This window comes from Passer domesticus, chromosome 1, assembly GCF_036417665.1.
Source record: "Passer domesticus isolate bPasDom1 chromosome 1, bPasDom1.hap1, whole genome shotgun sequence".
Lineage (NCBI taxonomy): Eukaryota > Metazoa > Chordata > Aves > Passeriformes > Passeridae > Passer > Passer domesticus.
The window spans coordinates 115,578,541-115,600,654 of record NC_087474.1 but is presented as its reverse complement, the minus strand read 5'-3'; the positions used below and the strand labels follow the sequence as shown (position 1 = coordinate 115,600,654).

The following is a 22,114-nucleotide window of genomic DNA, read 5'->3' as shown; positions in this document are numbered from 1 at the left end:
ATGAGAAAGGTTCTGGTTTTAAATGAAGAGCTATATCTCCATTTCATGGATATTTTCAGCCACTTAGACCATATCTAAGTAGTGGGAAGGAAAACCTTAACCCAGGTAATGTTAACTCAAATGATACAGAAGTGCTTTCTTGCAGGCACAACCACAGCAAAGGTATGCACAACAAGAGCACAGGTATTATTTTGCCTCTGCTGAGCACACAACTCTAAGGCTATGAAGCAGGATCTGATGGGGCTGAAATTTCAAATACCTGGCATAATTTCCAGGCTATGGCATAATTTTTGAGGCTTTGTTGTGTAGCCATGTGTTGTTCATACCTTGGAATTAGCAGTCTCACTGCCATGAGATCAGGAGGAAGTGTCAGGATGCCACAAGGTATTTCTGAGCCATTTTTTGGGGATAGCGGCACAGGAATGGCAGGGTTTTCTGTAAAAAAATTAAATTTCTTGTCTGACTAATTGTGTAGCTGCTGAAATAATGTTATAGAGGCAGAGCCAAACATTAAAGCGGGGTAGAGCTCTTCTCTTGTGTGTAGTGCATGCCTACTACATGCATGATACACTGGGTTATATACCTCAGGCTCTGAGAGTGCCCTCTTTTTCTGTAAGATAGAAATAATCAGCTAGAGCGTTGAAAAGGCAAGAGATGAGATATCCTGTCTAATCACTGGAGTACTATGGTGTATCTATATGGAGGGGGCAGATGGATGGATACTGCAAACTGGCCAGATACAAACCTTCTCTGGGACAGAAAGCATACAGCCGTGTTAGTGAGGTTTGTGCCTGAGCTAATAAGGCCCACTGGGAGGCAGAGCGTGTTAATTCAGGAATACTGCAACACTCCTGCCGTCAAACAGCTTCTGGATCACAGCATGTGTAGCTCAGAGCATGGGCAAAGGGGACACAGCACATCTCACCAGTGTGGTGGGGCTGGTGAGGAACTGAGGGTGGTTTCGGGGCATATCAGGGCTGTACCTGCTGGGGGCACGAAGGAGCTCTTGGAAATGCTTGTAAGGACAAGTGATCTGGAGTTGGAACCAGAGGAAAAAAGATCTGCCAGAATGACTGGGGGGGTAGGGAGCCTATCCTGTTATGGGAAACCCAGCAACGGCGTATTTTGTCTGGAAAAACAGGAGCAGATGGCAGGAGCCTGGGCAATCTTCAGGCACGGGCCTAGGGCAGCAGGCTGCGTCCTTGCCTGAGGAGGCAGTGGCTGGTTTGCAGCAGGAGCAATGGCTTCAGCCACGCACCAGGTCTCTGTAGGCAAGAGGTCTTTGTGTTTGTCCTCACAGGAAAAGGCGGGGTGCAAGTGGGTGGAGTAGAAGCAGCAGGATTCTCCAGCTGTTTCTGGGGGAAGGGGTCATGATGGACAAAGAGGGAAATTCACAGACCCATTCCCACTCTGCCCAAATTTTTCTTCCCCAGGTGAGCCCTAGGGACTCTTCCCAATTTTTGGCCAGTTCCCACCAGTTTCTGATCTCTCCCTGGCACGGCTGCTGATCAGCGTTAGAGGGAAGGCTGTTTCTGTGTAACTAGGTATTCATAGCAGTGGCATTCATTTGGAGATGTGGAGGGTGCTCAGCACAAGGAAAATTGGAGACCCGTGACATCAAAAAGGCAAAATTCATATAAGACTACATGGATATAAATTAATTTTGAATAAACTCTTGCTGGAAATTAGGTGCATCTTGACAGCAGAGCAGTGAGGTTCAGAAATGTCCTTCCAGTTAGGCAGTAGAAGCAAAAAGTATTTTTATGATAGAAATGAACTGGTTTATTTATTGTATCACCAGTTAGTGTTTTGGAGCTGGCTATTGCTAGGGAATAGCTCTTTCAACTCCACGTTCAAATATAATATTCCATAAATTGTGTTTTTGGTTTGTTTTTGTACCTTTTACTGAGCATATATGGAAATTTCAAAGAAACACCAAAATGCCATGGCTGTTGTCTGAGCACAGGGTATCTGGCTTTTTTTTGTGTTTGGGAAAAAACAACTGGAACTGCTAATGATGGATGATCATGGGCATAATTTCTGCCTTCTGTCAGAATATAAAAATGCAGTGCCAGAGTAAGAACCATCAGCCTCAAGTATTGACTGGACTGTTAGACTGAACAGTGAATTTGCTCTCTTTTAAATGTGTTAAATCCAACCCTAGATTAAATTTAAACTACTTTGCTACAGCATAATCCACGAGGGATATCCTGACTTTCCACTGACATTATTGGAGCCTCTACTGAACAATTAGAGCAAAGCCCAAAATATGCAGCATGGCTGTAGAGATGAAGTGGTTAACAGCCTCTTTTTTTGTGGGTAATTTCCCCTTTTAGTTTTTATTGTGTCATAATTAGCAAAGCCCAAGGGTTCAAATCCAAGCTAAAAAAGGGCAGTGGCATGATAGTTTGTGTTGTTACTACTGCTTATTACATCTATCATTATCATCTCACCATGACCTTGGGCTTCCCCCACTGGTTTATCATCTCTTCTCTCCATCACCTATGTCCACTGAAAGCTCTTTGGGGCAGATCTGGTGGTTTGGTGGTCCAGACCTACAACAACAGACTTAATTCTATATCAAGGCCTGTAGGAGCAGCAGAGAAACGTCTTTGGGAAGACAAATACTGCTATGCCAGTTTGTTCTCCTGGGCTCCAACAGCTGATTGTTGTAGGGCCAAAAGAGGGCTGAGCTTTTCGTGCAGAATGTTACAGAATGGTCAAGGAGCACCTCTGCTATGCCTCAGAACACTGCCTGCCATGCTGCTGATGTAAGGACAAACCAGGGGAGCTGGTGCGAGACCCCACAGGAAATGGAAGAGGCATGGAAGTACCTCCAGTTCGGTTTTAAGAGAGCTCAATCATGGGTTGATGAGACACATCAGCCAGACATTTCCCTCCAGTAGAGATGGGCCAGGCACAGCTGCCCCAGCAGCTGCAGAGGCTTCATCCTCTGCTAGCTGTGAGTCTGAAAAGTTGAAATATTTTTGTCTATCTAACACCTCTGGGCCAATGCAAGAGTGCATAGATGGAACATGGCAGCTTCTTAATGATTAAATCATTAATCATTAGAGAGAAATCAGACTGGACAATTTATAGTTCCCTTTTGGCCAAAAATGTCTGGAACAATGTGCCATCCCTCGCTGGTCAAAGTTCTGAGAAGCCCGTCATTTAGCCCTTAATGTAAGAGAGGTTTAATATTGCAACACACAGCACAATGGCTTGAAGAGAACCAGACTGGTCTTGACATCACCAGCCTTTTCTTCCCTTCAATTCCCCAGCGCAGTCTCTATTGTTTGAGCCTCATCACTAATGGCATTGGAGAGGGATCCAGCATTGGCCAACTGCTAGGGCTCTCGCGACCATATCATTATTTCTTCCCCTAGCAGATCTAGGCAGGACCATGATCAAAATATTGCAGGCTGACAGCAAACTTCTGCTGCCATGAGAGGAGCCGAACTGCTGTTTGTGAGGGCAGGATGGAAATTTCAAAGTTAATCTGGTTCCCATCTCTAGAACTATTAAACTGCAGCACACAAAGTATTCGCAGTGCACAGGGAATTCAGTCGTTTTATGCAGGTCAGCCATACGATGAAAAATTTTATATCAAAATGTTTAACTTCAAAAAGGGTTAGATTCAATTTCCTGGTGAAGGCTTGAGTCAGTTCTCATTTTAATCTCCCCTGAATTCCTGCCCCTAGGTAAAATATCATTGTATTGTCACGTTTGGTTGTAATAATCGTAGTCATTTGGCCAGCAACAAAATCACAGGCCTGAACATTTCTGATGATTTAATCCAAATTCAGATCCAGATATGTTACCTGTCCCATCTTTGAAATGAGTGGAGCCATTTATTTGCACCTGGATCATCAAATTAGGATGCAGCTCTGTCCTCTGAGGTCCTTGGGTCTATCTTACCTTATCTGCTGCTCCCCAGACAACATTTTTCCTGTTTAGGGCAGCTGCTCAAATGACTGATTCTGAAGCTACTGGAATAATGTGGACTCTTCCCCCATCCAGAGAAACCAGTGGTGTCCCATTGTTTGTGTATTTCCTCCCATAAGTAGTCCATGAATATGCTTCCTTAAGTCACCGAAGGAAAATACTTCCAAGAAAAAACTCCTGTCTTGTCTTTAAGAAAAATATTTGGACTGGTAAAATGCATTGTACTATGAAGGATAGTTCCAATTTACAGACTCATGAGCTTATGAGTGGAATAAGCCTCCATCCTTATCTTTATGTTACAGCAATGGCACCCACATACGATAAGTCTTTGCTGGCAGAATTTTGAGAAAGTAATTCCAGTGCAGTGAATATAAAATAAATGCTATCAAGGAAAAATATTTTTTGCTCCCCTGGAATAGAAAACATTATTGAAACTGTTGGATGCCTCAGGAGTCTATTCATGCAAAATCTATTTCTGCAGTCAAAATATATTCTATTCTGCAGATATTTTTTTCAATATGTGACTGAGACTTCAAGACAGAAAGAAATAGCCATTTTGGCCAGGAAAGAACTGGCATGTGGTCTGGTTTTAGGTGAGTGTAGATTTTGCATGAAAATTATAGTAATTATGGGTATTTGTAAACAGCGATTTTTGCACTTTAACGGCCTAATCGCATGGTCAACAGCTGGAAGTTGCTCTATGCAGATTCTTACCTAACACATAATAAAAGTCACCCTTTGCTGCATTTCCACAAAGAAACAAATTATAGCACAAAAGAGACCTGCCAAATGCAATCTTTCATCCTCTTCTGGTTCTTAAAGAGAATGTTTGAATATTCTGATTTTAAAAAAGGGATAAAACAAAAGGAAAAATAATTTATGTATATCTAAAACACGTGTATAAAGAAAAAAGGAATGGAAAATGCTGATGTATATGTACTGCTTAGTCTTTCATTGTAATATATGCATTTCCTTTGCATTTGAAAGTTCCTGTGTCATGCATGGTACACATCTGTTTCTTTCATTTTTAATTCTGTTTTAAATACATATTTTTAATTTCTCCCTATTGTTTTCTCAAATGGTTCCATTACAGCAATTTAAAATCATATCCAACAAGCAAAACCACACAAAATGACTCTTGTCATATTGAAAATCTTGGCAACCTGATGAAGAATTTGCTATCTAAGTGGAAGCAAAAATCAAAAAGGAAAATCTGAACAAATCTGGCCCAATCTTTCCCTTAGACTGCTGGGAAACACCTCGGTTTTTAGCATCCTGGTCACCAGGTGTCCCAGTCCAGACACAGTTCAACCTCTTAGAAGTTGCACTAACTGGCATTGGTGGTTTACATCAATTTTTTTTTTTTTTTTTTGCAAGGAGTGTCTAGGAAATAAAAGGGCAGTTGCTGTAGATCTGCTGAGAAATTGTAGCTTCAAATCCTTAATTTGCTTGTGATGAATGCCCTTTATCCTTAGGCTTTCTAATAAGACACTGTCAATATCTATCACTTCTAATCTTCTGCATCTTTGTCCCTGTTTCTTTTCTGGACATTGGCTGGGAGCTGTGCTCAGGATTTTTTCTAACCAAGTTTTCCAAAATGAGTGAGGCTGGTGATACACCCACAGCTTCACCAGGAGAAACATACAACTCCAGCCCTCTCTCTTTCTTGCCTTTGTAGTTGCTTTCCTTCAAGCAGTTCCTTCATAGTTATACAGATTGTGTTACAAGCATTGAGTTATATAAAGTGCACACCTCTGGGTTAATTTGTGTATGGAATCAGTGAGTTTGTTTGTGCTGTTTATAATGTCAACACTAACTACTGAAATGCAAGTGTAAATTTAGTCTAAAACTTGCAGCTGAGGAAAAATGACTGCTAGGAAATTATGGAGGAGTGAAAACCTTGAAGAACTCCATAGCCTCCATAAGAAACTCCATTTTAAAGGACCAAAGCAGAACCCAAAACTTGGCCCATGGGGCCAAGTCCCTGTCCCTGGTTCATGCTGGTTTGCTGGGGGCCAGGGTGGGATGCCAGTTTTCTGGGGTTGCAAGTGGGACCTGAGCATCCCCACCAAGTCCCAGGTGAGAGAGAGCTTAGAGGAATGCACTGGCAATGCTCCAGCACAGCACAGTTCCCACATAACACCAGCCTGGTGTCTGAGGCTCTCCTGCAGGTCTAGGGAGCTCCTGGGGGCGTCTGGGTGCGACTGGGGCAGCAGTGAAGGTTGTTCTCCCTTTCCCAATGGTGCTACAGGAGCTTCCCAGCTGCTGACCAGACTGGGAGACAGAGCTCTCATACTGTGCTTACAGGTCTTACCCTGAGGCTCAGTCTTACCCCTCAAAGTCATCCTCCTTTCCATCAGTAGGCACTTGGCATACCTTTGGGTTCATTTTGCTCTTTCTCCCTTCTTGCCACTGTTTATATTATTCTTTGTTAATTTATGAATTGCTGTGAGTCTTTGGCTTGGCTCTTATTAAAAACTGTGCATTTTAAAGGTGTTTAGTTCTTTCATTGCTAGTATTAATCGCTTCACTATCAATTCCCTATTCCCATCTGTTGTTTTGAAATAACATTATATATTATTATGCCTTTTCATTGCTTCGGCTCTCTGTCATAGCTGACTGGTTGTTTACTTCACCCTCTGTGGAGCTTCCAAAATCCTTTTTCTCCTTTGTTCTCATGGCAATGCTCCAGCTCCCTGAGTTCTGGTGTGTTTACCAGAGGTGCTCCTGCATAACCTTTAGGGAATCTTGCTCCAGAATTTTAACATCTCTCTCAGTTTGTTTCCCTCTTCCTCCCCAGCTACCTGTCCTGCCTCTCTGCTGAAGGCAACTGCCCTGTGTAGCATCAGCATCATCAGTGTATTTGTACCTGTAGCTCAGCTGCCAGCCTGACATCTCAGATGAAACTACTAGAAGCATCAAGAAGCACTGCCGAGTTTCTGGGAAGCCTTCACTGACTCCATTCACATCTGACAGGTACTCATCAGGTTCCACATGAAAACCCATGGGATTTGATTAGATATTTTATAGAAGAGTTACCTTGGATGTTGCTGTAATACTGTAGTATCTCATTTAATGCTTTTTCCCTCCCTGTTTATGCTTTCCTTCTCCTATAGCATTTTTGTGCCCTTTTCCTAACTAATTGGTTTCCCAATTTTATTACCACTTCTTTCCTCCCTGCTAATAGCAAGATTGTTTCTAAGCTGTTTTGTCAATTCTCTGTTACACCTATTTTCACCTCCTGTCTTCTAACAAACATATTTTATCAATGCTTCCAATTTTCGCAACATCAAATGTAATTTCTGCCTACATTTCAGGCTATTTAATCTGTAGCACCTGAAAGAACGAGGTATTTATGCTTTCAAGGGAAAATAATGTCATTAATAAAGGGTTGGGGTTCTTTTTTTCAGCAGCCTTTCACAGGGACATTCATAACTTACATTTTAATCCCTGTAGTGCTAAGGACTCATGAGCAGAGAAGATAATAATGGTAAACACCACTTCAGCCAATGTCCCTTCCAACTGCCATCTCTGAAATCTCTTCTCTGCCCTTCCCAGTGACCTTGTCCCGCACTGCCTGGGTGGATTCCTGCTGCTTGTTTCTCAATCTCAGTCACATTATAGGTTGTATGACTGTGTATATGCAGAACTGGAATATTTTTCTGGAGGAGAGGGAAATGCTTCTGATTCAAAACATAGTTTGGAATGGGAATATCGGTCTGGCAGAGGGTTGGAAAATACCATACTCTTCAGGTAACATGTCATATAAATCCTGTCATATGGAGACCAACCTCTGTTGTTGAAAGGAGCTGTTAGCTTGAGATGTTGACCTTGTTCTTCCATTTGGAATGTTGTTATTTTTTTTTTTAATTTATAAATTTTCTAAATTTATGTGAGGCCGGTTTCTATCCAGTTCTTGCCCAATGGGTGGCTTATTTTTTCTCCTCCAGCAGGTATTTACAAACTCTTTATCCAGGATAGGGGAATTCTCTATGCCTTCAAGATTTCATTTTGCTAGCTGAATATGCCAAGCTCCAGTTTCTTTAGTACAGCTAACAGCTTGTTTCCCAAGCTTCTTAGCACTGTTGTCTAAATGAATTTCAGTTTGAAGTTCTGGTTTTTGAATGTGGGCAGACAAAGGAGTAGACAGTGTTTCAGGTCTTGTTGCACTACTGTTTCACACAGTTATCCTAAGACTTTCCGTTACTGCTGGGACTATCTTGCCTGGCATGGTCTGGATTCTGCCTTTGCAAGGGTGGCCCCCGTTGGTGGCTTAGAGTCATTCATGCTCTCCTTAGCTCCTGTCCCAGCTTAATTCATCTCAGTCATTTTCTACTGATGAGAGCTCTTTTTACAGTAGCTGTGGTAACAGTCCCTCAAAGAATGAGCTTTTATTTTATTCTATTTCTATAATGCGTGTCTTTCTTTCCACTGCCCTCATCCTCTTCTCTATTAACACTTTCTTTTAGCTGTGGACAATTACTATCGCAATCAGTGTCCCAGAAGTAATGACTCTATCTATTTATATGCAAGTTACCAGAAAAGAGAGAAAGTAGAAATATCTCAAAGCTGAATGTGGAGAAAGTTCATTCATATCTCTCCTTCAGTTCTTTTTGCAGTACTGCAAGTGATCGCCTTCATTTCAGCAGGCTCCCACTCAACACTTCCTTCATGCATCCCTATTTTTTCTAGCTAAAAAAATTATTTCCCATCTGACACCTTATTAAATGCTTTGCTGAAGCTCAGATAAATTATATCTACCATGTTTCCTTTGTCTAAAAATCTTTTATCTCTTAAAAATCCTATCAAGTTAGTCTAAAACAACCTACCATTAGCAAACCCAAACCCTCTGGTAGTATTTTAGTCCATTCCCAGTTTATCTCAATGACTTAAATTACTCCTTTCTTTCAAAATTTGTTCCTAAGGCTTGAGATCAGACTAACTTTTAATTGTAAGATCTTTTTTCTTCTGTCACTGAACTGGAGATACTGCCTTTACTATTTTCTAATCCCATGAGTAGATAGGCTCATCATGAATACCTGCAAGTTCCTGTAGTTTCACATGCCAGTTCTGTCTGAATTCAGAATGGAATTATCCAGGTCCTCACAACTGGAGACAATTAAGCTCTTAGATTTTTTTTTCTGTTGTTTCCAGTTAGTAAAATCTCATCCCCATACAATTAAGCTTTTAGATTATTTTGCTGCTCTTTCCAATGTAATAGAACCTCATTCCCATTATACATCTTCCCTTTGCACTTCTATTCAGTGTCATTACTCTTACTGAAGTTTGAACTAAAGGCTCTTTAAGTGGTTCTTTATCCTGCAAGTCCATAGATGACTGAGTTTTTTCCTCCTGCTTGGAATGCAGCTTTGAGATCTTGTAAGCACCAGTGATTCAAAGAATCCTCCAGCCTCTTTCCCATCCTGTTGCAGAGACACACAGTGTGTTGACTTTGGCGGCTGGGGTGCTCAGAGCACTTAGTCCATGCCCTTTTGAAATGGAGAACATTAGTTCCAGCCTTACTTTTATTTGTTCTTCCATTTAATGTAAACTGAATCAACTCACAATCACTTGAGCCAGTGCTGTTTCTCAGCTCAGGTCTACTTAAATGTCTTCATTGCTTATCTAAACCAATGGAAAATTCCAGTCATTCTTTTAATATCTTTCTGTAATAAACACAATTGTATATATTATTTATAATTGTCTTCACCAACTACTTAATTTCAGTGATACCAGAATGGCCAGCAATCTTTTTAGGAGTCATTTTGTCTTGATTGTGCTTAATAGAGAGAAATAAAGAGCCTGACAGACAGGAGGAATCTTGAGCATAAGTGGAGATGATTGGAATTTGTGGGAAATTCCAGCCTTTTTAGCCCAAGTTAGGATGAAACATAAAAGTATTTATACTAAAAGGAGAATGTTTCCAGGTCAAATGAACTGCTTGAAATGTTTCATTTTGTCTTAAATCCATTAGAACTGATTCAATAGTCTTTTCATTTCTTTTTCCCCTCTGGCATTTTGAAATTTGGAAAAAAAAAGTGACCTGGCAGAGATGAAAATTACTTTAATAATAAATGTTCATATTTTTATTCTTCATAGAAAACGTACTTTTAAAATTACTTCCTGTGTTGTTTCATACAAGGCAGTGGATTTAAAATATGCTTGCCCCGTAACAGAAATTAAACAAGAATGTGTGATTCATGTGATCAATCACAGCTAAGCAAACTCTGCAAACTGTAGAAATGTTAGCTGAGTTATTCTCACTGTGACCCAGGGCTCCGCTAGGTGTATTTCTAAAGTGCATGCTTCCGCTTTGTAATCACTGCAAGTTTGGTGGCATGTTTCCTGGGAGGGAATAAGTGCCCCTTGATGCCAACGTTACGCTGACTGTGGTAGATTTTGAGGGCTTGTTGTCTCTGCAGAGAGGACGGTCCTAATAAAGAGGCATCTGGGCCTTCTTGTCTCTTTTCATCTATTAAGATATGTCAGGCTAGACTCTGGACAGCTGGATTGTGATGTTTTTGCCCCTAGGGTGTCTTGGGGTAGTGCAGTAGGAGAGCGTTGCTATCTCCAGGAGCCAGTGAATCTGAAAATACGTCTCAAGGATGAAACCTGGAGAAGTGCAAAGAATGATTTCATCTTGATTAATTACACAGTATTGATCCTCTGTGGAAAGAGCAATTATCCCAGACACTCTTCTCGCTGAAGTGAAAGCCACCGGGAAAGCCACTCTGATAAAGAGGATGAACGTTTTCCCTCCAAAGGGCTCAACTGGTTTTATCCTGAGGGCCTGCAGTGTTAAATTTAGACTCAAAGGGAAAAGAATTCCAGACTCAGTTAGATGTGCCCAGCTTATATCAAGCGCAACAGAAGTTGAACAGACAAGACACAGGGTTAAAACTTAATTCCCATGGGTTAAGGTGAAATATAACCTTGTGCATCTTTTCATGAATGGCTTTGTCCAGAAATGTAAAAATCTGGAAGTTGTCTGTAGAATGTTATCATAATGAGGATGTCATTCTCCTTCACCCATTGCCTTGCCATGCTGTGAATATCTCCATAGGCATTGATCCAAAGGATGCCAGATTCTACCCTATGCATCAAGGAAATAAAGCTCCTTAAGCAGGAACACGAATCTGCCAGATGCAGGCTGTCTCAAAGATATGCTGACATTGTCTGCTCTTCTGATACTGCAAGAAGGTGCTACTCTCAAATATTTTTTTTAAAGTTCAGTATCATTAGTCTGTATTAATCATCAAGATGTATACATCAATAGAATTTATAGTACTGGCCAAAGGTTAAGTTTATGCTCAAATTCACGCCCATTCATCTCCTTAAGTTTTCTCTGGTGGGTTTTTTTTGTTGTTGTTTTGGTTTGGTGGTTTTTGGTTTTTTTTGTTTGTTTTTTTGTTTTTTCACCAGGCTGCATTTTCTAAAAGGGAAGTGTTACCAGTCAGACTGAGGCTGTTGTGACTCTGCAGCCCTCCATGATAAAAAGCCTGAGGATGGCTCAGCTTTTTATCAAGGCCATCATTCTCTTCTTGCCTCATAAAGGTAGGCAAGGAATTTGAGGAAGATCTTCCCGTTAGCTGTAGATGCCTTTCCCTTTGAAGCCTTTCTGGTCACACAAGGTCTGTACAGATTTCCTCAGGGATGTTGCCCTTGAGCTAGCCATTCCAGCACACTTCTCTTTCCCCCTAGTTAGGTCCTGTGTTAAGAATCACTCATGTTAACTATTGGCATTAACAAATCGAGGCAAACTGCTGGTGGTGCCTGCTGATTCGGTAGTATAGCTTAAACCATTGGCTCTCTTGCCAAATTCATTCTGACCCCTTTTTAATGGAAAATTTGTCCTGGTCCACCACCTATCTTTTCCTTAGCTGATGATCATTATGAGAAGCTTTCTAGAAAGGTTTATACACTTTGGAAAATCAGTGCCATGCCTAACACATGAAACACACTTCTCTCCAAGAGCTGTTTGTACCTTTCAGGGAACAAACTGCTCTATTCTTCTGCTCAGATTGTGCAATCTGCAATTCCCGTAGTACCACTCAGAGAAGCACACATCTTTGGTGATGTCAGTATCTTGTACTCAGCCACAGCTGGGATTTTGGGGAAAACAATTTTCTAGGTATGTACAGTATGTGTAGATGACTGGCTTTTGTAGCAGCAAGCTGTATATCAAAATATTTTCCACTTTGGGGAAGTGGGTTAAATTGCCAATGTGATCATAATGCAAGCTATAAAAAGATCAAAGTTGCAATGTTCTGCAACAGCATCATCCATTGAAATGTAGCAGGAGCCTGCTGAAAAAAAAATGTTCATGCAATATATAAGACATTAAAAATTCTGTTACATTACTCTTGCCACAAAGATTGTAATGAAAATGGGAAATGGCACAAACGTAACCCATTCTCATTACAATCGTTAGATTGTAATCTTGTGCTCTCCTTCTCAAGAGAATGTTAAATGAGATTTTAAAGTATGGAAAATAAAGGAGCAAATAGAAACTCGAAAGCAAAGGAGGTGAGGCATGATAGACTTCTCCTGCATTCTTATGTTCTTTATTCTTGCAGTAAATCAAGAGAGAACAGTATGATTTCAAATAAAGATGTGCACACACATAGATATACTTCTATTTTTCTTTCTTTTTGGAAAGTATATTATTTCAATATTTTTATCTTTTCATTCTTACTGTAAAAAAAGAGTCCCCATAAGTCAAAGAGACAAAGCAACACTTTAGATATCTACACATAAAAATTTTTTTTAACAGTGTAGAATTTGCCCTTATCCATCATAGTAAGAGCTGAAGGTAACACCTCCCAGTGAGAGAGAGCTGTACGACTTAGGAGACTAGCAATTAAAAATCTGTCAGTCACAGGTCTGGATCCAGCCCTGATTAGATAGTGACCGAAAGTTGTTAATATTACGCGATCACCTGCCCTCACTCAAATCCCCATGCAAGTATTTAAAAGACACGCTGTAGCTGTCAGTCAGCAGTGCCACTGGTGCTGCCAGCAGAAGACTAAGCTTTAAATAAGAAGTGATCTAACCCTGTCTCCTTTGCTGTGGTGGTATTTAACAAAGAGGGTTTGAAGCAGGTGTAACAGGTACCTTCCTTCCAGGGTCTGGTAGGGAAGGAAAGGGGATGCTGGCCTCTTCTTAGGCTGCACATTCAGGGCCTTGCAGGACCTCTTAAAATATTAATGATGGAAAAATATCTATTGAAGGCTCAGAGGCAGTGTCACAGCAAAGCCTCTGTTTTGCGTGGAGAGTCAGTGGAAGTGAATGATTGTTATGCATGGGAGTCAGAAGGGCTCCTTGGTCACTGCCCCTACAGAGGCCACAAGGCATCCTCTCCACACGGCCCTGCAACAATGCTACCTTATAAACATCATACCACCTCAATAACAACAGAAATGCCTTTCAGACACAAAATTAAAATATACAAAGGCTCTAACTCAACCCAGAGAGAAGGTAAGAAAGATCAAATAATTAGAAATAGTTTAGGTCTTTGCAGTTCTCTTGGAGAGCTATGTTCTCATCTAGTCCTGCATTTTATGTTGAGGTTTTTTTCTTTCTTTTCTATTCTTTTTTGCTTACTTACTTTATTTGGCATAAGTTTGAGGTTTTGGATTGAAGTTTTTTGATTTTTTTGTCCATTCATTTTGGTTTTTGATTACCCATGGAGCTCATGTTGACTCACCTCCCTTTCCTCACTGACCTTCTCCAATGAGGTGACCATGGGCTGCTCTAAGTGAAAGTGGAAGATGGAACCTATCCCTATAGACAAATCATCTGTCATTCATGTAACCTTCCATCACTCTTTGATGAATGGATATCCTAGGTAAAGCTTATTTTCTTACTTTAAACTGTCAAGAAATTATGGAGAAAGAAATCTGATATTTTCTGGGTTTATACCAGAATAAAATTCCTTTATCTTTAATGTTTGCAATCTTCAAAGGTCAGATTTTTTTCTTGTCTACATGTAGATGCTGGAAGTGACATGGTAATGATCTGAGCAGATTTCTAGCTGAAGAACAAATCTACTCTTCAAAGAACATTTGTAAGTATTTGTAACTTCAGGATGACTTGTAGATTTTCCTGTAATCTTGGTTAAAAGTGTTTACATCTGAGAAGAGTTTTTATTTGCAAGTCTACACTATCATGAAAATGTTATATCTGAACTAGAATTCATGACCGCTCTTCTATTTTAACTGCCAAGAGATTTTGCACTAAGAGAAATACCTTTATTATGGCTGGCTGTACTGCATCTAGCCTATGATAAATAGAGGACTTTTAATTTCCCAAGTATCCAGTTCCTCCAACTCCACAACCCACAAAAATTAAAAATAAAATTTTCATTCTGAAGCTTAAAATTAATTTAGTTTCTGTTGTAGTGCTGTAATAAGTAGATCTAATTTAACCAGTCAGCAGTTCCTTCCATTGGACATTAATTTTTTAAAGTCTGCAAGTTAATCAACCTGTTTTATGGCTATATGTGTTTTTACATCAAAACTCCTCATTATTTCTTTTTTATTTTTCTGTTAAGTGTCTGGGATAAGTGAAAATAGCTTCTGAATATAAAAGAATCAATTAATGTTTCAATATAGGGGGGAAAAAAACATTCCCCAAATGGATAACTATTTCCAGTGCTCCAGACTGTTTCTCTCACAGCTGTTTGGATCATGATCTGTCAGTGCCACCTGTTAACTAGACTGGTCTTTACAGGCAGAATATATGGTCAGAAGATGAAGAAGCTCCTGAATTTTCTCTTTTTGATTGTAATAGTCCCTCTGAAACAGGAAATTAGTCTCAGGGATTTTGGAAGCTGCAGCTTCAGACCTATTAGAGAAGAATCTATCAGAGGACACAGATTTTAGATGATGGATAATGCTGTTTACAGGGCTCTGTACCTGAGAGAAAATATCCAAAACCAGGTCTTGATTCAAATCAAACCATTTCACTAACACCTTGTAGCCACATTGGTGCTGCTTTGGAGAATGAGGACATTGGGATGCTTGATTCCTGCTCCCTGAGGACAGGTGTCTGGGAGAACCTTTCCCTCAAAGGGCTGCATAGCAGCATTTTCCATGATTGTAGGGTACCACACAGGCATCCCCTTTTGTTAATGCCAAAATGCAAGTTTCTCGAGAAAATGAAAAGTGTATGTGCATCCTTTTGAATCTCTCCTTTGTTTTTGCTTATATGTCAAAATTCAGCAAACACAATACATTTGTTTCCTGGACCTTCAACCTGTCATAGCTCTTTTCTGCAAATCAGTTTGCACCTCAGTGTGTCTCAGCTGCTGCAGTAGCTATAATTCCAATCATAGCCAGCCACTTTAATGGGCTTCTTGAGTCCACTGGGAAGAGCTATCCCATACGCAATGTCAGCTCCCAGCACCTAGAGAAAGCATGGTCTCTCTGCCACTTTTTAAGGAGAGCTTCAGCTCTGTGGTGACATTTGAGAGCTTTCATTATCTCAGTGTGAGAATCTCTGGGGCACACTCTTGTCTCTTTACATGCCCTTGTTTAACGGCACTCCTTACCTTTGGCTGCCTGTGTTCAGCTAACCAAGTGGTGGCAGAAATGTGAATAGTCCCTCTTAAATCATTCTGATTTTCCCAAGTCCCTCTGCAGTTTTTTGATGGAACATATGGCAATGTTATGTCTATTTGAAAAAGCCTTTGCATCATATGTTTATACAACTGCTCACTATCCCAAGACAAAAATTCTTTCCTGTTATTGCCCATTTGCTGACTAAAGAAATTATCCTCTTTATGTATTCTGGTACTTTACCTTGATACCTTACATGTTTAATTATGTAGTCCTTGGTCCATAATCCGTATGATTCACTCACCACATAATACAACTCACAATAGTTTTATTTTTTTTAACCCTTGCCCTTTCTTTCTCGCTTGCTTTCCTTTGTCAGCCTTTGCTATCTATTTAGCTTTGGATCTTAGCCTGGCTCCCATAAAGTTTTTCCTCCTCAGTGACAAAATAGTCAGTGGGTCCAGTGGTACAAGATTTGTCTCAAAGGACAAGAGTTCCTGATGTTTAAGGATCAGGAACCTTAAAGGAAAAAAAAACAAGCAACAAACCCCAAAGAAAACTCCTGTTTTGTGCCATATAAAGGAATAACATCACAAAATAGAGAAAGGGAATGGGGTTTATGGCTACAGAAACAAATGGAGAAACACCACACTCTGTTTGGCTCTTTTTGTTTCTTCCCCCGTACTGCTGGCCAACGACCCCAGTCAGCAATGGAAGTCATGGATTTCCGACAGTTTGTGAAGGAAAGAGTGTTGCACACTGGATCTTTCCATTCTTCCATTCTCCCAGTATTCAGCAAAGTAATAATAATGATTTTTCTCTTCCTTGGGTTAGAGGTGATGAGGCCAGAAAAAAAAACAACAGATTCCTTTAAGAGTGAAAACAATTTTTTCCCCTTGAGGTCTGTTTTGAAAAAAACCCGACAACCTGAACATAAAGCTGTATGTGGATTTTTTTCTCTCAGAAGAAGCAATGAAATAGTTTTTAGAGTAATATTTAAAATGGGCTTTTTACAATTGAACTTTGTTCCTTTGAAATTCTTTCTGTGACCACTGACTACTTGAAATGAAGTAACTTTATTTCAAAGCTTGCAATATTAGGGAAATATGTCTAATATACTTTGGATCTACAGGTAATGAGTTCAATTTCTACTGGTCCTTTGTATCATAGTGTCTCCAGTGCATCCTAATGGGCATATCTAGGGACTCTCTGCTCATTTTTTATAGGCTTTCTAGAAATTTGGACTATTTTGTTTCTACATTATTACAAAAGGTATTTATTTACATGAGATTCCTGATTCTACTGATATAACCATCCCTTTTTTTTTTTACAAGTCAATAATATCAAACCTTTCTTTTCAACACTTTGTTCTTTTCTCTTTTACTTTAGAAAATAGGACAATAGGCAAAAATCAAACACTGTATACTTGGTGCAGTTCATACCTCATACTTTGTATATTACTTACAATACCTAAATAAGAAAGATTTGCTTGTGATGAATACCCATTTTGTATATATCCCTAGCAGCTCTTCCAATGCATTTCTATTTTTTTTATGACAACACCCTTCAGCCTTTTTCCTTCTTCTTTATTTTCTTTTTCTTTTCAGAAAAAAATATATGTTTTCAGGTGGTGAGGAGAGCTGCATGGTGAATGGAATTTATTAAATTCCTTCTGATACCCAGAACATAATAGCTGTGGTAGAATACTACAGAAAAACATATAAAAGTTTATAAAATGAATTTTCTCCTCACAGGCATCTTGTTTCTCTGAATCCAGGATGAGCCAATAGCACCAGATACAGTTGTGCCAGAGGAGGGTGGAAAGTGGAACCAGAGCCCAGAAAAGCCCCACGTTCATGTTCGGTCAGCTGACTGGAAGGTCAGGCTTTGGAGTTAGATCCAGAGCAGCTCTGATTTGGGGAAAGGGAGGAGGGCTATTACATAAGGAAAGTGTAACCATCCAGTCTGGCATCTGGAAGTGGCTAAATACCCAATAGTGGGGGTAAAAGAGGGTCAAGGAGCTTTGAATGATGATTTAGGACTCATCCTCGAAATTATTTATTGGAGGTGGACTTCTGTCCTTGTTTCCAGTATAGTCTCTGCTGGCCATGCTAAGGGGATGGTAAAAAACTATTTGAATGCACAACACTCATGAAGATGCCAGAACAATAATGGGAGTTACTCTTCTGACTCAACATTTTACTCTTCTTTATTCTAGGGCTACAAGACTATTCAGCTTCTCTTAATTGACTTGATGGTCTTGCTGGAAAAAATGAGTTGCAATGACTTTTCTTCTGCTGAATTATTTACAGGTGGAAAATATCTGCCTTGCTGGATCTTACCCAAAAGGCACTAAAATGTTTCTTGCAGCCTGATATTATGCTTTTGTCCACTTTTCGTTTGGCTAGCAAAAAGAAATTGGTTCAGTCAGATTTGAATAAAATCTTTTTTCTTCCTACTTTTTTTTTTTCTTCTAGTTTAGGGAGTGAAACAATTATTTACACCGCCCTATTCCTGATAGCAACCATATGTCTGGACTGCACAGCAATGAGCCTTGCAGTCCTACTTCTGGCAGCTCTCCCTGGCCACAATGACATCCTGCAGTGCTCCTAATGGGAGTAGGTGCCGTGGAGCTCTTTGCGTGCCATCGGCACTTCCCAGCTTCCAACACCTTACCTCATATGCCACCACTGTCCTCCAGCAGCTCTTGCAGCTAAGCATTTGGTTAGCTGTGTGGCATAGGCAGCATTTGGAAGCTCAAAGCCCTCAAAGACTGTGATGTTGAGATGGGTCAGAGATTAAAAACACAGGGTGATTGAATGAGTTAGACTGTCTAGATTCCCATCAGCTTGGAACTCAAATTTTGTAGGGGACGCAAATAAACTCTATGGAACTTTTGCATCACTTAGAAAAATCTGTGATACAAAGACTTTCCACACAGCAAAGAACCAAGAAACATGCCTGATGGCCTGACTGGGACTGCTCAAGGAGGACAGATTCTACCCGAGAAATGGAACTTGGGTGGAAAGTGATTTTGTTGTACAATAAGGTCTATTTTTTGGTCTTCATTTTCCTTATTAGGAAATCAGAGCTATCCTTTAATAAGACCAGCTAATTTCCATTTATGAAGGGGTTGAAAGTAAACCCAGTCATGCTGGGAAAGTCCCAGTGAACTGTGGTGGAAACACATTTCCTGATCAGACGGAAGATCATAAATGGGGGTCCTGGACAGGGAAGAGAGTTTAAATACTGACATTTTGTGGGACACTGCTGGTAAGAGTATGTGGGGTTTAAAGGCTCAGTTAGCTCAGAATCTGAAGCCATCCATCCAGTAGTGTTTGCTCCTCCTTGATCAAAGGAGGCAGAAGAGAAGGACATGCAGCCTCTGTGCCTGCTGGAGACCCTGTGAGGACTCCAGCCCCTGTGCCCTTGTCGGTGCAGAGGCTGTAAGGACTTGTCTTCTGCTACTGAGTACAGGTATGACTTCTTCCAACTGGGCAGCATAAGTGGGGCAGAACACAGCAGGACAACACCTCCCTTCTGCAAACATGCTGAACTCGGCCCAATGTGAGCTCTGGCTGTGGAAAATGCAGTAGGAGGCTGTGCTGTGGAGCTTTTATCAGCTGTGCAGATCTGAAGGGGAATTTTCACTCTGTTTCCTCCCATTTCTAATGCAGCAACATTTCAGCTTGTGCTTCAACCCACGGTTCACAGCTGAGTGGTAGTTTTATGATTGTATGAGGCATCAGACCACAGTGTCTTTAAATGTTCTGTAAAATATACAGGTTAATCACCTGACCCCTGCAAACTTCTTGGAAGAACTTGTATTGCATTAGCTAATGCATTGCAATGCCTTCCTGGAGCTGCAGAAAACCATTGTACATGAAAAGCAAACCTGTCAAACTTGCAGCTTTGCTAGCTTTGCACAAAACAGTGAGAAAAAAAGTCCCGTTAACCAGTGCAAAACAAGATAAAACCAGAAACTTGATGGCCTTTTTTGCAACCTCAATTGGACATTGCAGCTCTATGCTGTAATCTCAGAACACAGCCTTTATCATCTTGGGTGTACTAGCATTGACCCATAACAGAGTCTTAAATAAAAAGCAAATCATAATGTCAAAGCAAAAGTCAGTATCTCAGCAGGTCTGGCCTCAAGTGTGGGAGTGTGAACAGAGAAAACAAAAGCTCAGAATAAGGAGAAGGCTGGATGGGTTCAAAGGAGAAAAAAAAACCCCAACCTCTGGAAAAATAGGAGGGTGGAGCAGAAATAAAAATACTTTGGACAAGAGAATCCCTACAGTCTCCAAAGTGCAAGGCAAAAAAGGAAAAAAAAGGCCTAATCCTTGTCTTACCAGTGCTTGAGCTGATGTGGGTCAGCTGTGGTGGGAGAAGGGCTCAGAGCTTGGATTTTGAAATATCGGCGCAGAGGTGGTCCAGCAAGGCCGCGCGGCAGAGACGGCATTGTGGAAGCTCTGGGCCAGGCTGTAATTTATTGGCAAAATGCTCTGGGGCTAAATAGTCAAGAGAGATGGCACTGCACTCCCTCTGAGAAGAGTGAACGATGCCTCCCTCTTGCTTGGAGGAGGGGAAGTGACATTGTTCTCTGGCAGTCAGTCCCAAGGAGAGCAGAGCCTTTTCAAGTAATTTGCATGCCTGAGTGAGTTAACACTGAGTAGTCCCTGCTCTCCCTTGGATTGTGCTTCTGCCCATTGTACAGCAAGCAGAGATGGATTTAGAGAGGCATAGCTGAAGTCACAGTCTTGCCCAGAGACAGGAATATACTTCTCCTAGTCCACAATCCTACCATATGAATTTGCTCCTGTCACATGTACTCTCCCTCTCTTCATTGAAGCCAAATCTGCCACAGGAAGAAAATCTGCTTTCCATTAGTTTGCGCATCCCTTTTTACTTTTTGACGCCCTTGCTGATACATTAGTCAAAATGGCACTCCTACTAGGGAGCTTACAAATTTTTGTGCTCTGTTTTTCTTCTCTAAACAGCCCAACAGCCCAGCATGCCCCAATGTGCTGTGTGGTTGTACATCCCACTCAGAGCTCTTGTGTTGTCCCTTCTGTGCTGCTTACAGCTGCCTTTTCTGCCAGCTGGCCAAGGCCTACCTCCACCCAAGACAGGAGTGCCAAACGGCTTAATGGGAGATGTTTTCAACTGGTGACACTTTTTATTGGTGGGCCAGAGACAGAAAACGGAATCTGGCATGTTGTGCCATTAGCATTCCTCACTGGGAGCCAACCACAAGGTAAATCACCTGGCTCACACTCCACAAGGACTCAGTTTAAAACAAACAAAATAAATATGTTAAAGCTGCCCTTCCCCAACCCCCACCATCCCCTGCCCCAGGATCCCACTGCAGAGCAGTTTGTAGTTCATTGCACTGCAGATGGGAGTTTCAGGCAAAGATGATACTCTTCCTTGGCTCAGAGATCACCCCAAGAGAGCAGCTTTGTGGGAACTGTGTTCCTATCAGATCCCAGTAAGGCATGTTTTGGTGAGCAGCAGCAGCTACAGTTCACAGGCTCTTACTCATCCTCTCCCCAGACTGCCCCAGCAATCCCTGATGGTGAGTCACTGTCCAGCCCTGCAAGCCTGGAGATCCCTGTTCCTCATCCCACCAGAAATCTGTGACTGGCTTTCAACCAAATCTGCAGGCTCCCTCCATGGATGCATTGTGTGCAGCCATGAGGGTTAGTGCTGGCACAGGGAGAAAGACAGTGGAAGCATACTGCTGGGGTGGGCAGCATCACATAAGCTCAGGTCAATTAAAGCTCTCCCAAGCTCATACAAGGGTGGTAGATCCACGGGAATGAAACCCCAGAACAGGTATGAAAGCATCATTATACTGTTTTGAGAAAATAATATGGAAAATACTATTTGTTTCTCCTTATTTCAGTGGTTTTTTTTTTTTTTTTTAGTCTCCCCCACTTTCACCTTTTCCTCCTCTGTGACACCAACTTGATGAAAAAAAGGAGACAAGATATGTCTGAGAAAACGACATCTCTGTCTAAGATTCTGATAATGGACAGATAAATAATTCCATATTGCAGCTGCACCTAGGCCCTGGAAAAAATGACTGCTGGTGTACAACTGTTTGTCTTACTACAGGGGTTTTTAATAACCATTAATTTTGCTTAGTACTATATGCACTCAGTAAAAGACAATGATTGTCCACAACATTCAGTTTAGTGTATTTATTGTTATTTATGAAATCACTGAAGATGTCTTTGCATTCATGGGTCTGAGTCTTGCACAATTCATTGAAATGCTTGGCATCACTGCCATAAAACACACACACTGAAGGTAATAAAATCCAGCTATGCAGTACAGTAAAAATCCCCACAAAAAATATCATAAAATGGACATATGAATCTTGATAAAGTCCGTGTATCGCTACACTGCACATTCACATGAATTAGAGGTGTGTGGTAATCCTGGATGAAGCCTCATATAAAAACACAAGCTGTCTGCACAGGCAACATAAAATTCAAAGGGGGAATACAGTGCACCCTGTCCCTCTGATTATGCACAATGTAACCCCTCATTGAGGACTCCTTCTTGGCCGTGCAAAATGTTCCCCAGTTTACAAACCACTCCTA

The 22,114-nt window shown here is 41.0% G+C and overlaps 1 long non-coding RNA gene across 3 annotated transcripts; it reads left to right on the top strand.

Moving 5' to 3' along the window:
* The first annotated feature begins 969 nt into the window (after window positions 1–969).
* LOC135289268 (uncharacterized) lies at window positions 970–18,417 on the top strand. Of its 3 annotated transcripts, none has more exons than XR_010352050.1 (5): window positions 970–1,018; window positions 6,746–6,921; window positions 13,938–14,011; window positions 17,258–17,366; window positions 17,722–18,417. It is a non-coding gene; the product is annotated as an uncharacterized LOC135289268 (long non-coding RNA). The 3 variants fall into 3 exon arrangements; XR_010352051.1 differs by having other exon boundaries at window positions 17,258–17,382; XR_010352052.1 differs by lacking the exon at window positions 13,938–14,011.
* Window positions 18,418–22,114: the final 3,697 nt, after the last annotated feature.